This window comes from Rhinolophus sinicus, linkage group LG12 (genome assembly GCF_036562045.2).
Source record: "Rhinolophus sinicus isolate RSC01 linkage group LG12, ASM3656204v1, whole genome shotgun sequence".
Classification (NCBI taxonomy): domain Eukaryota; kingdom Metazoa; phylum Chordata; class Mammalia; order Chiroptera; family Rhinolophidae; genus Rhinolophus; species Rhinolophus sinicus.
In genome coordinates, this window is record NC_133761.1 from 1865239 (window position 1) to 1881456 (window position 16218).

The following is a 16218-nucleotide window of genomic DNA, read 5'->3' on the forward strand; positions in this document are numbered from 1 at the left end:
TATGGAGCACCTACTGTGCGTCAGATCCTATGCTGGGCACCGTGGCCAGGATGGCTAGTGAGCCTTCCCTTAGCTATGTGCATTTCCCATTCCACTATGTATCCTTCAGGACAGGGAGCGGATCTTTTGCCAGCTCCAGCCCTAGCACCGGGCACAGTATGTGGCATACAGTAGGCACTCAGTAGTTGGTTGCTGAATGAATGAAAATGAAGAAGATTCAATAAATCCCAATGTTTAGTGTTTATTGAATAAAGTTATTAAGTCCCGTCTCTGTGATCCTTACTGTATCAGTCTTTTAGGAAAGCATTATTTAACCTTCAGAACCACTTGTGAGTTAGCTGTTATTAGAAGGCTCATTTTCAGATGAGAACTCAGAAGGGTCGTCAGGTGCCCAAGGTCATGCAGTTGGCACACAGCACAGCTGGAAGGGACTGCCTCTGCTTCCATCCTCTGGCCACAGGAGCAAAACACCCAACAGGGTAGACAATCATGAGCACCCACGACGTGTCACGTGCTGCTTTGGTTTTTAATGTACTCATATACTCGTATGTACGAGTACATTTTTACCGCTTTATATGCATGGAATCCTACATGGTTTAGGGTCTGGCTTTTTTATTCCCTCTCATAATCATTTATGAGCGTCATCCGTATTGTTGTGTATAGTTGTATATTATGCGTCATCCTTGCTGTCATTCTATTGCATGAATGTCACAATTTATGTATCCGTTCTACGGTTGATGGGCATTTTGGGACGTTTCCAATTTGGGGTTATTACAGACAGTGCTGGTATGAACAGAAATGTGACCATATAAGATGAGCATGAGGGAAGGAAATTGCTAAGTCACGGGGTTTAAACAGCTTTCTAGGGTGGCTGCATCACTTCCCGTCCCCACCAGCAATGTGTGAGAGTTCCAGTTGCTCCACTTCTCCGCCAACACTTGATATTGTCAGATTTTCCCATTTTAACTGCTCTGGAGGCTGTGCCATGCACCCTTTATTTCTAAATCCCTTCAACAACCTGATGAGATAATGTTACAAATGAGGACACTCAGGTTTTGAGAGGTGAAGCAATTTGTCCGAAGCCACTTAAACCCTGGCAGAGTAAAGGGTTGTCTGATCTCAGCGCATTATATCATCTATTTCTATGTCAAGCTGCCTCTCCGCACCTTCTCCTCCTGAGTTCCCAGCAGCCCCATCCTAGGAGTCATAGCCAATCTACTTGTGAGGTGACACTGGATCGGTGCCCCTGGCATGGGTCAGGCAGCGAGTGGGAGGCTCTGGGTCCGGGTCCCCGCTCAGCTCTCCAGCGCGCTCTCCGCTGTTAGCGCGGGGAGGGGGTTCCGCCCGCAATGCGCGGGGGTGGGGTGGGGTGGGGTGGGGGGTGGGAGGGGTGTAGGGAGAGGGAGATGGCCCGGAGGGAGGTAGGGGGTTTGAGGAGGGAGACCAGGGGTGTCTGCGGCGGCACCTGGGGACCGGGAGTGGTGGTGATGGTGATGAGAAGAGGGTGTTTGTAGAGGGTCTAGTCTGGTGGGGTGGTCGAGGCTGTCCGGGCCCCTCAGCAAGGAGGGCATTTGGGGAGAAGGAGGAAGCGAGGTGAGCAAGGGAGGGGCGAGGGCTTCAGGGTTCTCCCTTCCGCGGCTACGAAGAGGGACTGGGCGGGATTCCGGGGTCAGGGCTCGAGGGGAGGGGCGGGTGCTCAGGCCGGGAGGAGCCTGGGCTGGGGGCGCGCGGACGCCGCTCCGGGGAGGAGGAGGTGGGCCGCGGGGGCGGGGCTAACCTCGGGCGGGGCCGCGGCCGACGGGCGGGGCGTCGCGGTGGGCGGAGACCTAGGTGACCAATGGGCACTGGCAGCCCAGGCCCCGCCTCGGCCTCCCGTGGTGGCTGCTGCATAGTCATGAGCTCAGGCCCGCGCTGCGTCAGCGGAAGCGGCGCGCGGCGGCTGTTTCCGACCCGATAAAGCGGCGTTGTCCCAGCGCGCCGGCCGCAGCCTCGCAGCGCTCCCTTCGCGCCCGCGTCGCTCGTTGCCTGACCACCCGGCCGGCAGGCCGAGGAGCAGCCGCCGCCGGGCCCCACCGCACACCCGGTCGCCGCTCCCGAGCGCCCGGGGCTCCGCGCCCCCGCCGCCCCCCGCCCGGCCCGGCCGCCCCGCCGCCCCGGCGGGAGGAGACAGGTGAGCGGCTGCCCCCTGGTTCAGGCCCGGCACCTGGGCGCCCGGCACCTGCCGCATCCCCACCCCCACCCCCGCGCGGCCGCGGCCTCGAGCTCCGGATCCCGCTCACGGCATCTCTTCCCAGGGGAGGGGACCCACAAGCCCCGGCCGGACGCCGCCTCCCGCCGGGACACCCGCCCCCCTCCTTAGCCCCCCTCCTTCTTCTCCGGGCTGCACCTGCCCCACCTTGTCCCCGTTCTAGTGGCCTCCTGAAGCATCCCGGGCCCCTACCGCGGGGTGTACCCTTCCCGTGGACCCTGCCTCCCGTCGCACCCCTCGGCGTCCCCACCCCCTGTTTCCTCTAGTTACTCTGCCCCCAGAGAAGCCCGGCGCCTCCCTCCTGTGGCCCCGACCTTGCCCTGCCTTCTCGGCCTGACATCGCCAACTTCGGGGAGTTGAGCCTCTGCCCCTCCGCCTGGGTCTCCTCCCGACGGACGTCTTCCTCCCTCCCTCCTGCCCCCGCACCCGCGCGCTCTGCACGCCGAGCCAGTGTCCCGCACCTGAGTCCTGGCTGCCCCCTGGGCTGTGCCCCTGTGTTGCTGGCTTATCTGCGATGTTGAAGACACCTTTATTTCCTGTGGCCGAGCTTGTCCCAGAGGGAGAGGGCCAGTGCATTCCCGCAGAAGTCCCTCACATTTCTCTGCATCTCAGCACCACTTTCCTTTTCCCGAGCTGCCTGGACCTAGAGCTCTTGGGCTTAACCCGTTCTTCCCCACGGTGCATTGCTTTTGATTGAGTTCTCAGGGAGCACCTTCCAGTTGAGGGCGTTTCCAGGGGAGGCATATCAAAATGCTGGGAGGGGAGGGGGTGGTGGTGGTGGAGGGGATTGAAAAAAGCAGAGCCTCTTGGTAACTCTTCATAATGTTTCTAGAAGGTGGGGGGTGGGGAGTGGTTAGGGAGGAGTTGGAAGGGGCATTTGATCCCCTAGGGAATGTGAGATTTTTTGTTTGTTTGTTTGATACTTCAGCAGACTCCAGCAAAAGGGGACTTGTAGCTTCTGGTTATTGGGGCATTTCCTCGCCTGGGGCCTGGAAAGGGAGGAGGTTTTAGAAGATGAGTGATGGAAGCAATTGTGGGGTCAAATGATTGTCAGAATCAAAGCCTGTTTCTACTGGGAAAACCCAGGTCTCTCTTCCCAGCTTCATGAGTGTGACCTGCACGTTCCTTCTCTGTGACGGGTGCCCCCCACCCTCCTGTCATGGGCCGACAGGTAGGGTGTGAGGGAATCTTGCATCTTTTTGTTTTGTGCTTGTAGGAAAAAAGGAAGGAAAAAAGCTGGAGGGTTGGTTTACTGATTAAGAAGTATAACAAACGGTTGGGCATCAGAAACAGTAGCCCCTAGCCTCCTTTAAAAATGTGAATAATTTCCTGCTAGATCTGAACTGTGTATTAAAGAGTAAGAGTTTATTTAATGCTTGGGAGAGATTTTGTAGAATCCACTGGAAGATGGGGAGAGGCAGCGATTGTGGCCTGGAGCTATGCAGGCCCCAGGTGGAATGACCCAGGCTTGATAAAGAACTCAAGTGTTTTCTGGTGAGAAGGTGGGGAAATAGGTTGTCTTAAAAATCAAGTATTTCAGTCCCATTCTGGCTAATTGTTTTTGTAGGCAGCAGCTGTACAGGAAAGAAGTGGATCATTTGTGATGCATTTGAAATGCATATTAGGTATTTAGTGGTGGTAGGTGTGGGCGGGTGTCCCCCTGGGGAGGCTGCGCAGGGCCTGCTCCCAGGGCCAGTGCGAGTTGCCTGCTCCCCTTGCTGCAGCCGTGGTCCCTGTCGCAGCGTGAAAGCTGAGCAGAGATTGGACTGGGTGAGCTCCAAGGTGGCCTGCGGCTTTTAACATCCCGGGCTCTCTCTGCCATCTAACTTTGCTCACTGGAGGAGGGGGGGACGTGGAGAGGGGCGGGAGGAGCCTGGGACCGAGACCCTTCCCTCCCTCTCTGAGCCGGAGGTCCCACCCTGCAAGTCTGCAGGCGAGGTGGGGGGGGCTGCGGCAGCGGTGGCGCCCGCGTCCCCAGTGGAGGAAAGAAGCCAGCGTTTAGGTTGCTTGGTGTTGGGTTGGTTTTATCTATGTTGTCAGGGACGCTGGGGAGGACAGTGGAGGGCACTGCTGGGGTCTGGTTCGTGGTGCCATTCTCTGACTGTGGTGCCCGATGTCCCTGTCACCCGTCTGTGCCCTCCGCCCTCTCCTGCTCGTCCTGAGGCCCCGAAGCCCAGCCCTGTGCAGCCAGCAGGGGTGGTTCGTGACTCACCGCCTCGCGGGCTGGCACGGAGTGAGGGTGACTGGCGAGCGCTGTAGGTGGCAGACAACTCCAAATTGCCAGTGCCCTCCTCGGGAACACCCCTGGCAGAGCCGTGCCTGTAATTTGTGGGGCTGGAATGTGCTGGAAGCCGTGTTCCTGCTGAGGACGGGACGGGTTCCCCAGGTTTTGTGCTCACTACATGATTGCGCTGATGAAGGTGTGCTCAGCGAAACACCGTTAGGTGGATGGCTTGACTCCAGGCCAGGAAACGTGAGAGCATTTCAGCTTTGCTGAGTGGAAATCTGACCAGAGGGAAGGAAAAGGCCGCCCAGGAGAAGAGCAGCCACATAGAAAGGAAGGGGGTGGGAGAGGACTCCTGCAGCCCTACCCCTGCTGTACAGGGGGCTCCAGGCCCAGGCCAGCCCGCTGCCCCTCCCCCACAGTGCCCAGACAAGGTCCCCTTGTTTGGATTAGCTTAATTACCCCACCAAAATCAATGAACAAGGATCTTTTTAGACGTGGAACTTCTAAATGTGCTTCCAGTGGCCTTTTTCATTTCGTTTCATTTCATTTTTTTTTTTAAGTTATCAAATGTTAAGCCCTTGTGAAATCAGGTACTTTTGGGGAACTGAGGGATGATGGACCTTTTTAACGTGCAGGAAGGAAGCTCTAAAAGTCAGCCTTTGCCAGTCTACACAATAGTCATTTTCAGCCCACTGCCATTTGGGTAGTGGTGGCACTGGAGACATATAGTGGGAGCCTAACAAACAGTATTATGAACTTGCTTCCCTGGCAAGTGACTTTTAGAGGAGGCATTTTAAGAAGATTAAAACATCCGCAGACTTCGAGGGCGATGGTGTAATCCACTTACTGTTTTCATATCACTAATAGGGTTTTCCTTTTAAACTTGCAGCCCTGCAGGGACCCTTCCAGTGCAGTGGTGGACCTTAGCCACAGTGTTGTAGGTGCCCGAAGCTGGCCCATTGGCAGGGTCCCCTGAGAGTTAAGTGCACTACAGGCAGACCTCTGAGATACCACTGGAGATACCGCTGGTACGTTCCTGAATGACCCCCGCAGTGAGGGGAGTCGGAACCTTGTGCTGGGGGAGGGCCGTTGCCCTCAGCATCTGCAAAGCGTGATAAAACAAGGTCTGCCTGCTCTCGTTTTTTGATAGACCTTATGGGAAGTGAAACAAGTTGGAGAGAACGGTTCTGAATTCTATTTGGCTAGTTTGGAACCTGAGACAGAGTCTGTGGGGACCCCCAGGCGAGGACGCACAACATGCCGGGCACTAAGCTCCACGTGCAGGAATGAGGTCCCTCGTGGGGTCCTCTCACAGCTGAAGTGGTTTGCAGAGCCTTCCACGTTCCTGAACGTTCCTGAGTGTAGCTGCCTTGCCCTCCCACCTCTGCTTGGCCCCAGTCCCAGGTGAGGGAAGTTTTGAGCAGCCCTGGGTCAGTGGTGTTTTCATCCTCCCAAACCTGTTGAAGGATTTTGCTGGCAGTGAGGGGAACTGCATTCCTGAACCCATGCCCGAGAGGCCCTTTATTTTGCTGCATTCAGAAAAAGCCTTCCACCTGGGGTCCTGTGTGTAGCTGATTCGACCTTGTGGAGTTGGCTGGAGGGTCTCTCCTGAGGTTTACCTTTGAATCACGGGGCCGTTGGTTTGGTTGGTGATCAGATTCTTCCCATTTCAAAGAGGAAAGTCCTGAGTGCAGAATACATAGCAAACCCTTAAAGCAGATGACGAGGAGGAGCTGGAGCAGGGCTGGGCTGGTCCAGAGGCAGTGGTCGCTGCACTTCTGCATACAAATTGCACAATGTTAAGCAGCCGCATGGACATAGCAAGGCCAGAAAACAATACATAAGCCCCTCGTTGCCAACGTTTTAGTCATCGTTTTAGGGAAACATATTTATCCAAAAGTATGATTTTGGGTTTGGAATGAGAAAGGAATATTTTCCCTGACTTATTTTCAGGGCAGGGGTTTGACATCTTCGTGGAGGAGACCGACTTGGGGAGCGCCTGCTGCGTGGGTGGAAGCAGCACTCTCACCATCGCGACCATTAAATTATGCTGTTTCAGAGGCACAGTACCCGAAAGCAGCGACCTTCAGACATTTTTGCTCATCCTCGGTGCAATAACTGAAAAACTGGGCACAGTTTTAAGTTGACATCTAAACATTTTTGTGCTAATTTTAAATTGCTGTAAAAGATGTAATTTCTAGAATATTGTAAATATGGACATTTAAAGTAACTTGCTCTCAGAAGTCTCCAGTGTGAAGTACTCTAATGATTTGGGGCCCCCATCACCCTTCCGAAACCATGTTGTAACATGGATGTGTTTCCCTTTTTGTGAACTCTCCCGTGTTTGCTCTATATTTTCCCTCATGGAATTTTATTCTAATGTCAAGTGCTTTTACACTTGAAAGTCTTTTCTTTTTCTTTTCTTTCTTTTTTTTTTTTTTAAAGATTTTTATTGGGGAAGGGTAACAGGACTTTATTGGGGAATAGTGTGTACTTCCAGGACTTTTAATTTTTTTCCAAGTCAAGTTTCCTTTCAGTCTTAGTTGTGGAGGGCGCAGCTCAGCTCCAGGTCCAGTTGCAGTTGCTAGTTGCAGGGGACACAGCCCACCATCCCTCACGGGAGTCGAACTGACAACCTTGTGGTTGAGAGGACACGCTCCAACCAACTGAGCTATCCGGGAGGCAGCTCAGCTCAAGGTACCGTGTTCAATCTTAATTGCAGGGGGCGGAGCCCACCATCCCTTGCGGGACTCGAGGAGTTGATGAGTTGAACCGGCAACCTTGTGGTTGAGAGCCCACTGGCCCATGTGGGAATCGAACTGGCAACCTTGTGGTTGAAATCCCACTGGCCCATGCGGGAATCGAACCGGCAGCCTTCGGAGTTAGGAGCATGGAGCTCCAACCGCCTGAGCCACCGGGCCGGCCCTGAAAGTCTTTTCTTGATCCTTCTCACACTTTCTGTGACAAAAGTGTACATAAAGTGCCGTTCAAAACATTCCTGTGATTACAAGCCTGTGTTAACGCAATACAGAAGAATTTTGTCATAGTAATTATATCAGTGCGAGCTTGATCACAGAGGCATAAATGTAGCATTGATACAGGCAGACCTCATTTTATTGGGCTTTGCTTTATTGCTCTTCACAACAGTTGTGTTATTTTTACAAATTGTTGGCAAGACCCTCCACCGGCAAAAAGATGACACCTCACTTTATTGCAGTGGTTTGGAGCCGAACCCACAGTCTCTCCGAGATAGGCCTGTAATTACTAAATGCACAAAATAAAAATATGTTGGAAGAGAGTGTATCCTAAAGAGCGAGGGGGGGGGGTCGATTTAAGGTGCCTCAGTTAACACATTGCGTACGGCGGGGTTTAAATCCCTCATACCCTTTGTTCCAGCAGGTTTTTAAAAGAAAACTACTTTAAAATGCACTCTTCTCTTTAAAGCGTAAATGCTTCTATGTCATTTATTATTTTTCTATGGAATTTTTTAGGATTTACTCACCTATGATGTTAGTAATCCCTCCTGGTGTGATACTGCAGAAAGCAGCTTCCTTTGTTATTAACGAAACACAAATAATTCAATAAAATATGCAAAGTAAAAAGAGTCAACAGTAAAAACGAGAATTCTCGTTATCTGTCCTTAACGCATGGCTCAGAAAAAAACGAAGATTCTCGTGATCCGTACGCAACGTGTTAAAGGAATCATGGCACTGCCCTTGGTGCCAGGTACGCCCTTGCTGCTGGCACATTCCAGGAAAGGAGTGCCTTCTTGTCAGGGAGGAAGGGAATGTGTGAAAGCAGCCTTGGGTGGGGGTGGGGGTGGGGGGGGGCTGGACTCTCAGGCAGTTCCGTTTTAGCAGGTAGTCTCAGTGCCCAGGCCTAAAGCCCCCTGAGGAGGTCCCTGCGTTTGCACAGCCCTTTCTGTTACGTGGTGTTGGGTGGGCGGGGGTAAAGCATTCACCACTTCATGAAATTATGACCTCAGTTCTGCTCCATTTGTACTTGAATATTTAATTGCACGTTTTCCCGATTTCTGCATTAAATGGCAGAAGATGATACATTTCATAAGCGTGCATGTTTCGGTTAGCGGCAATGCATATTTATTCGGTTGGGTTGAAATGTAAGCCTGTGGAATAATGTCGAGTTAAATTTGAATTTGCCAGAAAGATGTGTTAGAAGCGGAAAAGATCGTACGGCTGGTTTTGAACTCGGAAGAGGTGTTTGCCCGCAGGAGCCCAGGAAGCCTGCTCTGCTGGTCTCTCTTGGAGCAACAGCAAATGTGGTCTGGGGGGGAGGGTGTTGTCTGCTGGTCTCTGGGGAGCAGGCCGTTGGCGTGGCGAGAGGCAGGTCGGGTCTTGCACATGGGGGGTCTCTCTCCCTGAGATCTCTCTCTCAGTCCAGCTTTGTGGAAGCTGCTTGCCCAACTCTTTGGATTTTGGTCATGTGGTTCAGCTGGAAGTTTTACCTGCCTTCTGTTCTCAGGCTGCCCATTAAGAATTCACTTAAGAATGCTTCACCATGAATCTGGACTTGTAAATGTTTGGGGACAAGGCGAGTCCCAAGACTGAGGCAGAGCCTTTGTTCCCAGGGATGAGCGAAGCTAGGAGCTGGTTCCAAGATTCCACTCTAGGAATGTGTGGATTCCCTAAGCGGTGCAGAGGAGCCCTGGGCAGGCAGCTCCTCTCCCCAGCCTGGGGGAGAATGGGAGGAAATGGGCCTCTGTTGGTCTGTGAAGCACAAGTTCTTACTCATACTCTCTGGGCATCATGGGCCTTGACTCTGAACTCAGGGATTCAGGCTCTGAAAGCCTTAGAGGACGGCGAAGGCTGCTGAAGCAGAAACCGGGGTTCCCTTGTTGTAGGCACCCCACCTCACCTGGGGCGTGACCCCAGTATGCACATCTCCTGCAGCCGGTCGTGCTGCCTGGAAGGGGACACTAGGATAACCGGGAGCGGTTTTTCATGTCACGTATGCAAACCGTTTGTAGTACAAGCTGGGAGTCAGACCCTGCACACCACTACCCTCTGCTGGATGGAGCCAGGCCTCCTGGGCACTGCCAGGGCTGCTGGCTGTCCTTCTGCACCCCATTCGGAGGCAGCTGTGATTAGGTGCTGGGTGGATAGTAGAGTCGAGGCTGTCTGCTCTTCGATTTGCCAGCATGGGCTCGAGAGCCTAGTGGGACTGGCAGGCGGAAGGGAGGCCCCGGGTGTTCAAAACATGTCCAGCTTACCCTTGAATTATTTAGATGTCTAAAGTGTTTCTAATTCTTAAGAGGCTAGGGGACGGCCCAGTGCCTTTTATTCAGCCGGAGCTGGTGTTGTGCAGAGAGCATCTCCATCCTGGCTGGGCCAGCCCTGGCTTTGTGACCTTGGCCCAGAAGCCGCCCACTGCTCGGAGCTTCACCTTCTGTGTTGGAACCTGGCGAGCATAATGAGTACTTGTTCCTGGTACTTTGCAGGCCCTGGGAAATAGCATCCCGAGGGCCGTGTCCTGGGCAGAACACTCAGCCTCATTCTTCTGTGCACGACCCAGTGAGGGCTCTGCTGTAGTGTCTGCGTTTTGCAGAGATGAAAAAGGAGGCACAGAGAGGTTAAGTAACTTGCCCAAAGCCACACTGAGTGGCCGAGCTGCGGTGTGAACTCTGGAGCCCACCTGTGGAGTGTCAGGTCTCCTGCGAGCCCGAGGGTGCGGGATGCCTCTACCCATAGGAAAAGCTGAGTTTTTAGGGGCGTTGAAAATACGTATTTTTGCAATATGGGATATTACGTCTTTTTTCTTCAGTACTGGGATGGTGTGTGTGAAAAATATTGGTAACTTTTTATCGAAGAAGTGATGTTTAACACTAATCAAATGCAAAATAAAATTGGGACCGTGTTTTCACCAAGTCACAAACCAGCCTGTGGCGTTTATATGAATCATTTAAAACTGTGAAGAGAGACAGAGCATTCTGCAGTGTCGGGGGATCCAGGTGAAGGGAAGCGTCCCCAGGGGCCGCTGTCAGCAGCATTGTCACCAGCTGGTTATCGCCCCGCCCTTGGTCCATTTGGACAGTTTGAGCGGCTTCAGCTTCGGGGGTAAGGCTGTGTGCCCGATAAGACGCCTGCGGACGGTGTCAGTTTGTGGTTGTGAAGTTCAGATGGGTTTTTGATTCAGTCCTTTGGGGCTGTGGGGGAGTCTGCCAGCCAAGTCAGTGCAGGCGTGGTTTCTGCCTGGTTGTCACACGGTTTTGGAAAATAGTTTCTAACAATTTTCCTGTGGATTTCCTCATGAGCTCTCAGAACCTTGTCCATCTGGGGGTTTGTTCTGCCCTCACAGCCCTGCCTCAGCTTGGAACCCTTCACACTTGGCCTGGGCTCCCAGGCCCACCTTCCCAGCACCGCCTTCTCCCGGCCACATGGCTCACGGCGAGGGCTGGTGGGAAGGAAGTGCCTACCGCTCTGTGATGTCCTGGGTTCAGTAACACAGGTAGAGGGACAGGGGCAGCTGCGATGTTTGCCCTTTCTCAACACCAGGTGGACTGGACGGGAAGAACCCAAAGGGAACAGTTGCTGAACTTACCGAGGCCGTGACTGTGAGCTGGGCACGTTGTCAGCAGAGTGTGGTGAACTTGGGAGGACTCAGATGGTGAGCTCTGATGAACTGAGTCACCCTTAGAACCTGCTGGCATCGCGCCGAGTGTCGGTGTGCCCAAGCATCGTCTGTCCTCTCTGAGCGTTTCTGGGGTCCTCGCAGCCCCACAGGAGTCCCATGGGCACCTGCGTCTTTGACCCTCGTGAGTATGTACCAGGGGCCAGGCTTTGCGTGAACTGCCGCCTACTGTGTTTCCCCGAAAATAAGACCTAGCTGGAATCAGCTCGAATGCATCTTTTGGAGCAAAAATTAATATAAGACCCGGTCTTATTTTGCTATAAGACCAGGTATAGTATAATGTAATGTAATATAATATAATGTAATGTAGTGTAATGTAACACCGGGTCTTATATTAATTTTTGCTCCAAAAGATGCATTAGAGCTAATTGTCCAGCTGGGTCTTACTTTCGGGGAAACATGGTAGATTCATAGTTAACTGAATTTGCTGACCGCTCTGCACGGTAGCAGAGGTATCCCCATTTTATAGATGAGAAAACTGAGGCCTGGAGACCTTAAGAAATTCATCTGGAATTCTTTCTCCTGATTGGATGTCTATGCTAGAAAATGTATAGGGACAGTGGGAGAAACGAGCCGTTTTGGCCTAAGCAGAGAGGCGACAGCAGAAGAATAATACAATAATACATAACCGAGGGTGATAATGCAGTGCTTGCCGAACATGCACCGTAATTATTACCACCTTCACGTGCAGCTATTCAGGGAGGACTTCTTGGAAGTGGAGGCTCTTATAACTGCCTTTGGGAGAAACAAAGCCTGATCGTCAGGGCCTGAGGACGTGGTTGCTGCTTTGGATGGTAGAGGTGCACCTTCAACTGCATTTATTTGAATAAGTGACGACTCCACCTGGATTGCCAGCAGTGATGTGACCAGGGAAAAGCACTGCCGAGCTTGGCGGTGGCCGTGTCAGAGGCTGGCCACCTGGACTCTCAGGAGGGGCAGGGCTCCGTGCCATAGCTTGGGAGACGGGTGAGATGGGGCTGGATCCCCCAATGCACCTCTGTCTGGTGTGCAGCCTTGAGCTGTTCCCAGAGCCTGTCAGCTTCAGAGCAGGGCTCTGGGCTCTGGGCTCTGGGCTCTGGGCTGTGTGTGGGGGACATGCACGTGACGCCGTGCGGACCACAGGCTGGTCGATGGCAAAGGAGCTGCCTTCTGGGTAGGTGTGACCTAGGCACGTTTACAGGTGGACTGACCATGCCCCTGCCAGACGCTGTCCCTCCCTGACCCGCCCAGCTGCTCTCCTGGCCTGCCTTCCCTGGCTCCGTTCCCCAGGGTCTCTGGCCTGTCTCATTGTGGCGGGGGAGCCTGGGGCGGCCCAGGAGCTTCGGCCTGTGAGGCTGGAGCTGCTTGCTTGGAGCCTGTTCAGCCCCCACCTGTCTGAACACCCACCCGGTGGCACCAAGGGCAGATGGGTGCTCCAGACCAGATTCTTTGTCTCGGATGCCATTGCATGACAGTAGGGGCCTCGGGAGCGTTCCGTGGGACCTGCCACGTGCCGTGTGCTGTACGCACAAAGCTTCTGAAAACATTGAAACTTTAAACAGCACCTGTGACACATTCGCCCCGTATTTGAAATGAGATGTCCTTATTGGTGGGACAGGGGACTGGAGAGTGGTGACCGGGAATCTCGGCCACGTGACCTTGGGCTGAACCCATCAGCGGCTGGCAGGTGAGGCAGCTGAGGCCACGAACCGCCAGGTGACCAGGGCCTACAGGACTGGCCCCCACACCTGCCTTTGGGACTCCATGGTGTCACACTGTTGCTTACCTCTGAACCCTAGGTCCCACCAGAAACAGGCACAATGGCCACGGGTTTGTGCTGAGGCCACTGAGGACCCAGGGCTCCTGTGGGCACCCCCTCAGCCCGAGGTGACACGCTGGACTGTGCAGTGGAGCTGTTGTGGCCCCGTGCGTGTCCCTCTTGGACTGTGGATGTGATAGAAGCAGGTCATGTCGTCACAGTGAATTGCTAATTTGCATCAAATAGCCCTGAATGTCTGGTTTTTGTGGAGCTGCCTTTGAGTTCCCTTTTCTCTGCACTGTCCCCAGATGACTGCACATCATGGGTGTCTGCTCCCCGTGTTTGATGATTCCTGTGGAGTTTGGGCCCTTAGGGCATGGCTGCCTATTTCTGCGTGTCGTGGAGTCCAGAATCTGCTTACACTCACCCCGATTTGCAGCTGAGGGTCCGTTTCAAGGCTGATGGTCTTGATTGGAGAAAAAGCTGATCAAGAGCGACGAGTCATTCCTCCTAATTGTTAGAGTCACGGTTTTTATCACTGACAGCTTCAGCCCCCGTGTGTCTGCCTGCCTCCCTGCCTGTCAGTGTCACGCGGGGATACTCTCCCTGTGTCTGCGGCGGCCTTCTGTGGCCAGGAAGCCGGTGGCATCTAAGAGTAGAGTGAGGAGAGTCAGAAAGGGTCACACAGAGGAGTGGGCAGGGTTACGGGACACCAGCAAGGGGGGGTGGCACTCCTCCCGGGCCTGGGGAGGAGCAGGGACCGGAACCACCTAGAAGGGGTGGCCTGCGTGTGGGACCAGCCTCCGGGCCTCCCGCTGCCTGGCGTGGTTCCATCTGGTGGGAGCTGATGGCTATGGGTTTCTGGGAACTTGGTCTTGAGACGGCAGGAGGAAGGCCCCGCAGTGGCCAGTGGAGCTGATAAACGCAGGCTGAGTGGGCTTGGGGCATGCCGGTGCCTCCAGGCCCATCTGTGCTCCCGTGTGTTCAGGTCCCACGTACATGGCCACGTTCCTCTTTCATGGGATTGCAGGTGGGCTCCTGGTCTCCTGGGCAGCCTTGAATTAACTTGAGGGCAGTCTGTGCCCTCTGGCCGTGGTGTGTGTGGTACGAGCACCGGGAGGGGGCTGGATGGGGAGGGCAGCCTTTGTTAGATCCCTGTCTGCCCAGCACCAGGCAGAGCATCGGGCAGCTCTGTGGGCGGACAGCCGGGAGGCGCCCACTTCCCTGGGCTCCAGCGTGAGAGGCCCTGCCGGACCCCGCGTGTAAATGCAGTGTGTGAGTCGGATTAAGGTTTTATCTGGAGTGTGGCTTGTGCTTTCGTTATGAAACGGGAGATGGTGTGCTGCTGACCTGGTTTTTCTTGCTCAGTCTTTCTACAGCTCAGTGTGTCCTGGGTTACTTTTAAAACGAATGAGTTAATACTGCACAGAAGGTTCAAAACACGCTCATTATTACCCGGCCAGACAACCAGTAACATTCACGGGACCTGGCCCTGGACACCACTGTTTGCTGGCCTGCCTGTATTTTCTTTGACAGAACACCCGTCGTTTTACTTGTAGTTGTTCATACTTTTGTACGTTTCTTAGGATCAGTTCTAGAAATTGTGGCTTGATCTTTAGTTTCTGACGTCACTGACTATTTGATGAGCTCCAGAAAATTCTCAGCTCTTGTAATAACCAGGGCTGGCCCTTATAGTTTTTCCTAAATTTAGAATCCATCTTTTTATTTTTTCCAACATGCCTTTTTTTTTTTGTATGAACCTAAATTGCTCAACTCAATTCTAAAGGAAACTACAAAGGAAGGACCAACTTTTAAAAATTATGAAAACATGATGTAATAATTCTCTCAAGGCAAAAATCCCATTAACCAGTTGAGCTGGCTGAGTATACGTCTCCCTGACCCATTTCCCTAACTGGGTAGTTCTTAACCTTTTTTGGGCCATGGACCCCATTTTCTGTATACTTGAGGGAGTGTTGATGGGTGTCCTAACCCCCATCCAGGGTCGGCCCTCCTTAGCTGAGGAACGCTGTTCGGGAGGGTGGGCTGCCGGGGCTGTGCCTGGGCTCTGGATGACGGCAGGGAGCTGGGCCTGGCGGTCACCGGCAGCCGGCGGACTGGGGCTGGCGCTGGCCCTGGGTAGGACTCTCCCCCTGATGAGCGGTTGGAGAGAAACCTCAAGGGTGGTGGTTGCGGCTCCTGGTTCTGACCACGATGGGCAGCAACTACCAGTGGGACTGGGCGTCTGGCGGGCACCAGCCCGGCGGGAGGCCGCCCAGAGTGACTGTTGCAACACTGTTGTGACAGTGACATTGGGATGCCCCAGTTCACGGTGTGGGGAAATGTAGGATAGTTAAAATTAGCAGTGAGAGCCACAGACAGCCAAGGCTTCCAAAAGAATTGAGCAATGTCACATTGAGATAAGACTGGGGAGTGGCGGATGGAATGTCTTGGCCTGAGCTGGCGGAGGAGGAAAAGTCAGGCTCGGAGGTCCAGTCTGTGGGAACTTGGTGTCCGCCTGCGAAGTCCCTCCCGGAAGAGGGCTGCCGAGTTAGACCCCTTCATGTGCCCCTGTAGTTAATCCCGTAGTCGTGTGTGCCAGCGCACGGACAGTGCCCAGTCTTAAAGTATATCCAGTTATAGATGGTGTAATATTATACCACTATGTCATAGTGTGTGTGTATTATAAGAAATTATATAACGTAACATAATGTATTTTAATGACATAGTATGGTAAATAATACATAATTATACGTATATGGTATATTGTGTGTAACATATAGTATAATGCAGGATCATAATATACGTTTTGTTTATTTACGGTTTTCTGGGGGGGGGCTGCCTAGCTGTCAGCGTTGAGTTCTCCGCCAGCTCACGCTCACTGATGAAGGATGGCGTGTTTGTAGGCCTGTGATCGAGGGTCTGCAGCTGCAGCCAGGAGCCCCCTGAACCCCACCTTGTTCCGAGCCCGCCAGGCGGAGATGGCACTTGGCTGGGTCCTGATTCAGAGGGGCTGGAGGGTCTGTGAAGGGCCTGCTTTGCCCTGAGTTTGTTTCCCTGGCGGGGCTGGAGGACCTGGGGCTGTCAGCTTTCCCCAGCATTCACTACCGGCCTCTCTGGAGGTTCCCGCTGCAGCGGCCACCGCCACTGGGGACCCCACAGGTCTCTGGCACGTGGCCACTTAGTTCCTCTCAAGACAGGACGTGCAATTCTTTCCAGCTCTGCTTCTGTGGGCGTCAGCAGCCAGCTTCTTGGCAGGCCAGCCAAGCTCCCAGGCTGGGGAAAACCCAGGGTCCCACCCGTTTGTAAAATCAGCTCTTCACTCTCTTCTAATAAGGAGGACGCAGCTTTAGTCCGCTT

At 53.7% G+C, this 16218-nt stretch overlaps 1 protein-coding gene across 3 annotated transcripts in view; it reads left to right on the plus strand.

Annotated features, from left to right (window-relative positions):
• The first annotated feature begins 1920 nt into the window (after positions 1-1920).
• Positions 1921-16218, plus strand: part of SLC45A4 (solute carrier family 45 member 4) — a 69399-nt gene continuing 55101 nt past the window's right edge. The window contains exon 1 of one of the 3 annotated variants that reach the window (XM_074317029.1): positions 1921-2170. The gene's annotated coding sequence lies outside the window, so the exon portion shown is untranslated. The remainder of the gene's footprint in view (positions 2171-16218) is intronic. The other 2 variants (XM_074317026.1, XM_074317023.1) reach the window with 2 other exon arrangements.